We start from the raw sequence: 9500 nt of genomic DNA, 5'->3' as shown, positions 1-9500 counted from the left end.
TCGGGTCGAATGTCTGGTTACATCTGTTTCGTTGACATCCCTGCATGAATTTGATGTTTGATTATTAGTTTGTCTTTCGACAGTGGCATGACTTTGGGCTCCTGGAACAGCTCGGAATCGGTTTACTGTGTTTACTTGTTGTATCATTGACTTGCATGGCTCTTGGCTATTATCTTAGAAAAAAATTGGATGTGTTTGCCAATGGAATTGTTTTCCCTAATGTTGTCAAATTTGTATCGGTCATGGAATCGGTAGGCCAACGATTCAGAATCAATCTGAATTGGCTGGATTTTGACCAACAGTTGACACATGTCACAAAATTTATTAAAACAATATTAAAAAACATTAAAAACTATTTTATATTATTTTTACAATTTATTTAAAAAATCTGAATTGGGTCATTTTTTTTATTGATTTGCTAGTGATAGTGGTCTCTCTTTTAAGGAGAAACTAGAATATGAGAACTATTTTGTGAACCAAGAATTTCATGGGTTTTTATCCTTTTCTTAAATCTAACCACACGGATGTGATCTACATGCTTCGTTCAATAAGGACTAGCTTTTGAATCATCTGCTTCATAAGCTGGATTTTTTAAAGCTTCATAAACAAAAAGCTCAAAATTTTCATATTTATTCAACTATCCAAAAATCATATTTTTTCATCAAAAAATATATAATTCAACAGTTGATTCCTATCTAATTCACCGTGCCAAACACATTTATAGGGTCGGATTTGCAAAAAAAATATTGTAAATGCCTAGTTCACAGGGTGTTCCTTATTTCTATATCTCATAATATAGTGGCTCATTTCATAAGTTCGTATATGCCAAGATCTTTTCAATTTGTTTTATTTTCTTGAGAATCTTTGGTAACATCTCATGAGATTTGGATTCTCAAGCAAGTAAGAAATTAAATATCTTTGGCATTGGCTAACCAAACAACATAAATTGAATGGTGAGAAACCAACTCTCATTTTCTCATTTACCTAAAAAAAAATGTAAATTTATAGGATTTAGATCTGAAGTTGGAAGGACAAAAGGATAACATCAGTTTTTTTTTTTTGATATTTACATAGAAAAACTGCCCTCAGGATCAGAGACCTAGTTGTGCTGGCTCTACCTCGTACTTACGGTCATTGTTCTAACCAGAGTCGTACCTGTGTTTTATGGGGCCTGAGGCGGAGGGAAAAAATGGGCCCCCTATTAATAGTAGGAGTTTGGGGGCAGCGCCTCCGATTTTTTTTTAAAGAATCAAAATAACAATAAAATTTGCATTCACATTAAACAAATATAATATTCCAAATATTTATATTATATTAAATAAAAATATATAAATTATTTATATAAACTACCTAAACAATGGCCCCCTAATTTTTTTTGGGCCCAGGGGCCCTGAGGCCCAAGCCTCATTGGCATCTTTACAGGTCCGGCTCTGGTTCTAACAGCGTAAAACTCTGTAGGATTACCTTTTGCCCCCGGGGAGTTGTCACGCTTCGGCTTGTGCAAGGGATCAGAACATATGCCACCTACCTAGCGGCCTAGGCCTCATCCCACTATGCCAAACCCCTTTGGGGCAGATAACATCAAAATTCAATTATTTAAATGGATTTTTTCTTTTTGCTGCTCAAGACCTGCCTGGGACCCTGATAGCCCCTACCACAGCGTTGCTCTCCCCCACTCTTTTTCTTCTTTCTTCTTCTATACAGTAAATGTCAGGTGAGTGCCCAGGCTCAAATGGGACACTTACCAGGCAAGTTACCAGTATGATCCCAAGAAAAAAATGTAACCAAGCTAGATTTGATCATTTACTATCCAAACCTGAGCCTCTTGACATCTCTAATCATTCTTGTGTTGGAGAGTCACACTCAATAGACCTAGTTGGCGACACCAATGACATAATCATGATCAAGAACCATCATCATCGCCATAGTAACAATACTAACGGGGCTCTGCTTGTCTGGCAGGAGCAGTTAGTGGACGTCACCTTGTGTCGGGATGTTGCAAGTTCAAATCTCAATAGTATAGTTGTATAACTGGTAGGGGTCTGCTTAACCCGAGTTTTTTTTTTTAAGCAAGGAAAGGGACGCAACCACCCTTGGCAGGCTTTTGGTTGATAGAACTCTTGATGTCCTCCTTGCCGACGGGATGGTACACCCATCTTTGACCTTGTGGTAGGAGATGAACTCTACCAACTTCCAATAGTCGACCAATGGGTGCTCCGATCATCTGGTAAGCGCAGTTTGCGCAAGTCACCATGTGATGGGACTTTGCAAGTTCTAACCCAACTGATATATGGGTGGTTGAATAACTGTATGGTGATTAGAACTAGGGGTGGCAATCGGGTCGGGTTGGCGGGTCAGCATACCTCAACACGAACCTGACCCGTTTATTAAACGGGTTAGCTATGGCAAACACGAACCCGACCTATTTATTAAATGGGTAACCCGACACGACACGGTTAACCCGTTTAATAAACGGGTCGGGTAAACGAGTTGGCGGGTCGGGTTCGGGTAAACTGGTTGGCGGGTCAGGTTTGGGTAAACGGGTTGACCCGCCCGCTTAACCCATTTATTAAACGGGTCAGCCGGGTTGGCGGGTTTGGCATACCGCTAACATGAACCCGACCCGTTTAATAAATGGGTTAGGCGGGTCGACCCGTTTACGACACGAACTTGTTTAAGCCAAACCCAAACCCAAACCCGACTAAGAAGCGAGTTGACGGGTCATGTCAGATTTTGCCACCCCTAATTAGAACAGGCCCTTTGGAATGTCTGGTTGGCTTAAAGGTTGTTAGTAAAAAAAGAGGGAGCCCTAATTCCCCCACCTCTTTTATAGAAAAAAAATCTAATAGTGGTTGTTTTATGTCACGTGACAGATCAGGGTTGCCCTTAGCGATAAGCCCGGCCCTTTCTAATTTGTGAGGAACAATAATAATAATAATAATAATAACATACAAAATGGACACAATGCTAAATGAAACATGCTAATGATTTTTTAAGGATGAAAAAATAATATTTGAAGCATAAGTAAGCCGTTTTTTTTTAAACCTTATAAAAACCTATTCATGCAGCATAATCAAATGCTCCAATATGTGATTTCTATAAAAACAAGCATATAAATCACATCTGTACGGTCCAAAAAATAATAATCCAATAGCATGTTTCATTTAGCACTGTGCCCATTTTGTAGGCTTTCATTTTCCATAATAATAATAATAATAGCTAATGTTTGCTATATATATAGTCAATTGTATTTACAATCTACTTAGCAAACAATGTTCTTCTTTTAATTTTTTGTTCTCACATCTGACACCATAGATCTGATTTACATGTTTTTATTAGTGGGAACTGATTTTTATATTGCTGAAATCAAACCCGTATACATGTTTTTCTGGCAATTCGAAAATCAATATCTACTAATGTATCATTTTTTTCCACACATAAAATCAGTTTTTTTGTCAAAAAAGATGATTCAAGGGTCGATCCCTACTAAATGGAGCATGCTGAGCACATCTATGAAGTTAGACTAAGTCAAACCAACTTTCAGCATGAGATCTCAAGTCGATATGTTCAATCAATTGTAGAAAATATATACTTGTGAGAAAAAACTATTTTATAGGGATAAAAAAGGATTTTATAGAGATCAACTCTTGGAGCATTTTATTCTAACACATCTGTCTGGTTAGAATTAAAAAAAAACAAAAAAAGTCCAAAAAACACATTTAGTAGGTTTCATTTAGCATGTTTTTATTACTATATATATGTAGTTTTTTTTTTCACTATATAGATGTGATCTACATGTTTGATTTTATAAGAATCAGCTATTGGAGTGCTCGATTATGACAAAGGGTAGGTTTTTAATAAGATTAGATAAATTGACTACTAAAAGCCTTCATAAAACTTTTAGGTTGGCATGCCTAACACATCTATGAGGTCAGTTTTTTTTTTTATAACAAGGAGCCCTCACTGAAGCAAGGAAAACCCTGGGTAGAGCCCTACGACCACCCTGCCTTACTTGCCCTGCCTTTAAAAGCTACTGACACATCTCATCTGCTCGCCATGAGGGTGACTCCCACGGTGGTATCTATGAGGCCAGAATTGTAAAAAAAAAAAAAACTGACCCCCCCCCCAAAAAAAATCATTTAGCATGTTTTTATAACACACACACACATATATATATATATATATATATATATATATATATATATATATATATATATAGTCACTAGAAATATGAGAATTACAGTGTAAACTAGGCATTTCCTACAGGTTTTTGGCAAATCCAGCCATGTAGATGCATTTGTCATGGTGAATTTGCTAGGAATCAATTGTTGGATCGTGTATTTTCGATGAAAAAATATAAATTTTGGATGCTTGAATATTTCTAAAAATTATGAGCCGTTGATTTTAAAGCCTTAAAAAAATCTTGTTTATGCACTAGAATCATATTATTCAAGAGCTGGTCCTTATAAAACTAAACGTGTAAATCACATCCGTATGGTTAGGTTTAAGAGAAAACAATAAAAATCCAAGAAATTTACAGTCTACATGCTAGTTTTCATATTCTAGTGACTATATATCCCCTCTATGTGTGTGTATTGCACAAACATTTTCCAGTCATAAGAATAAATTTTAGCATAAAATACCAAAAATTAGGCATGCTACTTAAACAAACAAAAAATCATAATCTCAAATATTAGGTTATATATATATATATATATATATATATATATATATATATATATATATATATATATTTGGAAGTTTGTCTTCGCTCTCACTCAATGGGATGCTTTAGAGAAAAACTTTTCTGTAGGAGCAAGGTGGGGAATGCAGCTCTTTGCTAGCCACCTATGACTTTTTTTTTTCTTTTGTTAAAAGTTTTGAGGTCATCAGATAAAACAGCAAGAGATTATGCTGCCCCACGGCAAGAGTAAGGCACATTAACTTTTCTTTTCCACTTTATTATTATCTGCTTGTTTGTGATAACTTTGTCTGTTGGGAGCTTGCATGCATTTTCCAAGAATAGAGCTACAAGCCAACTCGTTTTGATAAATGAGCCGAGCATGAACATAGCCAGTTTGACTCATGTAAGCTCGTTTTACATATTATATATTTATAACTATATATTTTTAAACAATATGTATTATACAAATATTATATATTATTACGCTTTAAAAAAAACATAAAAAGTAGTTTTTTTAGAAAATGAACCAGCTCATGATTGGCTCTTGATGAGCTCATTAGCGGAGCTCGAGCAGGGGTGCACTCTTAACGAGTTGAGCCCGAATAGCCCAAGCTCGGCTTGTTTACCAGACCTACTTAGGAGAAAAGTTCTCATTTTTTTCATCATTATGACGGATTTTTTTTATTTTTTTAAGATCTATGTCCAATATGGACATCAAATTACCCAAGCAAATCAGATCCATTTGCACCTCTACCTCAACGTGTTGAAAGAAAACATTTTGTTGAAGCTCATTCCCAACTTGGTGAAATCATATATTTGACTGAAACATGCCCTCTTGTTCATCTTTCACAATTTTTTCCATCGCCATCATCATCAAAATAATAACATTGTCACAAAATAGAGGGTAAAATCCTATTAAAATAAAATAAAATAAAATAATATGAAAAAGTGGAAGAGAATCCAATTGGCCTTTTGGTGACATGCATCAAGGGGTCAACCCATGTTCCTAGTGCACGTCACTTTGTGTTGGGATGTTGCAGGTTCGAAACCCAATGGTATAGTTGTATAACTTGTAGGGGTCTGCCTAACCCCGGCTTGTCTTTTAGAAAAAAAAAACATGTTCCTAGTTAGTTAGGAATTGACACCTCAAAAGTTTAGACTAATGCAAATTTCAGCAGCTTACCTAATTATCTCTTTTCTTGGCTACTGCAAGGAACCCAAGGGGTTTGGTGTAGTGGGATGGAGCCTAAACCATTTGACTGGCAGTCTAAGTTCAAATCTCATGGGCGTCACACCCTTTAAAAGCTGAAGCTTGGCGACTCTCTGGGGTTGAGGGGTAAGCACTTAGAGTTTTATGCTGACATGAACAGAGACCGTAAGTACAGCAGGCTGAGCCAGGGCTCCTGAAGTGGTTTCTTTCAGTAAAAAAAAAAAAAAATTATGGCAAAGGATACCTTGTATGGGCTTCAAACTTGTAAATGTAATACCAGCATGATGACATTCACAAGTTGCCCCCAATCAGAATGAGCAAAACCTTGGAAGCAGGGCTTACTCAACCTACTAGAACCATTATCACGTAATTGTTATTACCATATTCACCTATTCATTCCAAGTTTGAATCAGAAGAAAGCTATTAAAACAGGGTAATACTATATAATGAAAATTTTGAGAATACAAAATACTAACATAAACCAAAGGATGTGGAAAAGCTGAAACAGGTTGAGGATGAAGGCGAGTGAAGGGGAGGGAGGGGGGCTTACACGGGGGATCCAGGCAAGGTCATGTCCAATGGTGGTTCACGTAGTGCACTCTTGGTCGGAAGTGGCCGGTGCAGAGCGATCTTCCTAGACTACAGGGTGCAAAATGACCAAGAAGACCACTTATTCTGAAGCGGAGCTATGAAGGGATGTCGCTTTCTTGGAGCTGGATATTGATAGTGCAGTTTGGCTCAGACAAAAGGCAGAAGAGGACGGTGTTCGACTTCATATTTGAGAACCTTTATAAACTGTGGTCCAGTTAATCTCAAAGACATACAACTTATTGTTAGGGAACGACTGAAATAAAAAGATGAGAAAAGGAGAAGAAAATCAACCTGTTCATAATGTTGAATTTAGTATTGGAGGGAGGACAATACAACATATTGAATACGAGGCTATCATCTCATTTTGTTCTCTATACGACTGTCAATTACTAAACGCAAGGTGCTCATAAGGAGGTTGATGGTTTGGATGCTTCTAAAAATCAACAGTCTGAGGGTGATATTCTGGTCACCGAAGTGTATGGATCTAATTATTATGTTGATATGAGACTTCCTTGGCAGCATCTGCAACTTTCAACTTCAGAACTTTGAAGGTCCTTGTTTGCTTATGGGGGGATTGGAACACTGTCAGAGACCAGTCTGAAAGATGGGGAGGATCGATTTTTTCAATCATCTATAGGGAATTTAATGACATCATTCTTTATTGTGGCTTAACGGAGATTCCCATATGTGTCAAATTCTCAATAGGCAAAAAGGTTTGTCTAAAGATCAGATATTTGTGCATGAAGTACCTGATATCTTGGGGACATGCCCTGTCAGTTTTGGGGATCAAGGCCTGACAGAGGGCGATCAGGTGCTTAATGCACACATCTTATGATACGTGATTGCACCCGATCCGGACTCAAAAGGTTTGCACCATGTGGCCAGTAAGCTGGATTGTATTCTTGTGAAGGATCAATGGATCAATACCTTTTCATCTTCTTGGGCTGACTCTGTCTCTAAATATTGCTCTGACCTAGGGATGGCAGTGGATTGGGAGCGGGAGACAAGGTCTCTACCCCTGCCTTCATTCTCGCATGGGTTTTGATTTTAACCTCCATTCCCGCCTCATTCTTCGTTTCATGTCCTTCATCCCTGGTCTAAATGGGGGTGAGGCGATGCAGAACCCTGTTTCTCCAACCTTTCTGCCATTGCCACCTGCATTTAGAGGAAGGAGAGGAAAAAGGTAAGAGAAATAAGAGCTCATTAGAGGAAGAAAAGAAAATAGAGATGATAGATTGGAGAAAGGGTTTTATGTTAAGGTTAGGAATATATATATATATATATATGAGGGTATAATAATAAATTTTTTTAATAGGGATCAGGGACGGGATGGGGCCGGGGCAAGAGTAACTTCATCCCCGCATGGGTTTTGATTTTAACCTCTATCTCCAGTCCATTCCTCAGTTCATGTCCTCCATTCCCGGTCCAAACTGGACAGTGGCATCCCTAATTTGACCACATTGGCTTAATTGTTCAACATATTGAAAGGCAAAGGCCTCCATTCCTATTTTATAAAGTGTGGATTGGCAATGAAGAAGTTATTGATATCAACTTATCGTGCTGGCAAAAAAGGATCCGGGGTGTTCCCTTGTTTGTGGTGGTGCCTAAACTTAAAGAAATGAAATATGGCGTCAAGAGATGAAATAAGGATGAATTGGGTGACATCCATGAGAAAACTAAAGCATGCCAAGAGGATCTTAGCTCAGTCGGATAATGGGGAATTAGCCTGGATTAATAGAGTCAAATTAGGTGAGTAAGGAGCTTCAGGAGGTCCGTAGTTGTGAGGAAGCGACTTGGAAGTAGAAATCGAGAGTCTGGTGGTTGCAAGAGGGTGATAGGAACTCCCACTTTTTTCCAAGCCAAATTTAAGCAAAACCAATTGTTGAATGGTAATAAGGTTCTTATGAAGCAAAATGGTGTTTTAGTTGGGAGGAAATTATGGCTGAAGAAAAGAAATTTTCAGGAGGACCTATTCAGTCGAGTCAGTGACCTGCAAATTTCCCATAGAGATAACCATGACTTGCTTTTTCCGGTGACCTATGAGGAGGTTCGTCAAGCGATGTTTGAACCCAAGGGAGATAGCTCACTGAGGCCGAACGGATTTTCAAGCATGCTTACCGGGAGATGGTGAAAGTTGATTTGTGTAAGACAATTATTTTCTTTGAAACAAGTAAAACTTCTTAAGCAAATCAACTCCCACTCACATAGTGTTTATTCCTAAGATTCAGGAAGTGATGAGACTGACCTATTAGCTGTTAATAAAATTACTACTAAAATCATTGTGAACAGGATGAGGCCTAGTAACCAAAGGGCATTTTTGAAAAAAGTAGGAATATTTAAGAGAGTATTCTCATTGCCCATGAGGTGGATATCATGAATCATAACAAGAATGACCATTTTTTTTTTTTATCGAAGATGGATCTAATTAAAGCTTATGGTAGGGTAGAGTGGGACTTTCTTAGATCTGGTTTGGATTGGAAGAGAGATGAATTAGCAAGATCATGGTATGTGTGTCTTCCTTGAGTTTGGCTCTGCTCATAATTAGTTGGTTTGGATTTTCAAGCATCTTTTTTGGGATGAAGGCGTAGTTGTAGTTGTAGTTGTAGTTGTAGTTGTAGTTGTTGTATGGTATGTGGGTCTTCCTTGAGTTTGGCTCTGCTCATAATTAGTTGGTGCCCAAGTAAGGTTTTTCATAGCTCCATAAGTATCTGTCAAGGCGACCGGACTGCTTATTTTTGGTGGTCATGGAAAGACTCAGTGGCTTTAGGAAGAGGAAGACAACGATAATATCTATCTGATTATGGTCAGGGAATTTCGATGGACTTACAGCTTCTATGCTGATGATTCATTGTTCTTTATCAAAGACACAGTGGTTAATTTTTTAAAGATCATAAATGAGTTTGAGGCAGCATCTGACTTGCAGGTGAGTAAAGAAAAATCTGTCTTGAATCCATTTAGTGTTCCGAATGGCCGGGTGATTCAGGTGATCTATATCTCTCTCTCTCTCTCTCTATA

This window comes from Nuphar pumila, chromosome 12 (assembly GCF_984573655.1).
Source record: "Nuphar pumila chromosome 12, dmNupPumi1.hap1.1, whole genome shotgun sequence".
Classification (NCBI taxonomy): domain Eukaryota; kingdom Viridiplantae; phylum Streptophyta; class Magnoliopsida; order Nymphaeales; family Nymphaeaceae; genus Nuphar; species Nuphar pumila.
Note: the sequence above shows the minus strand (reverse complement) of the source record.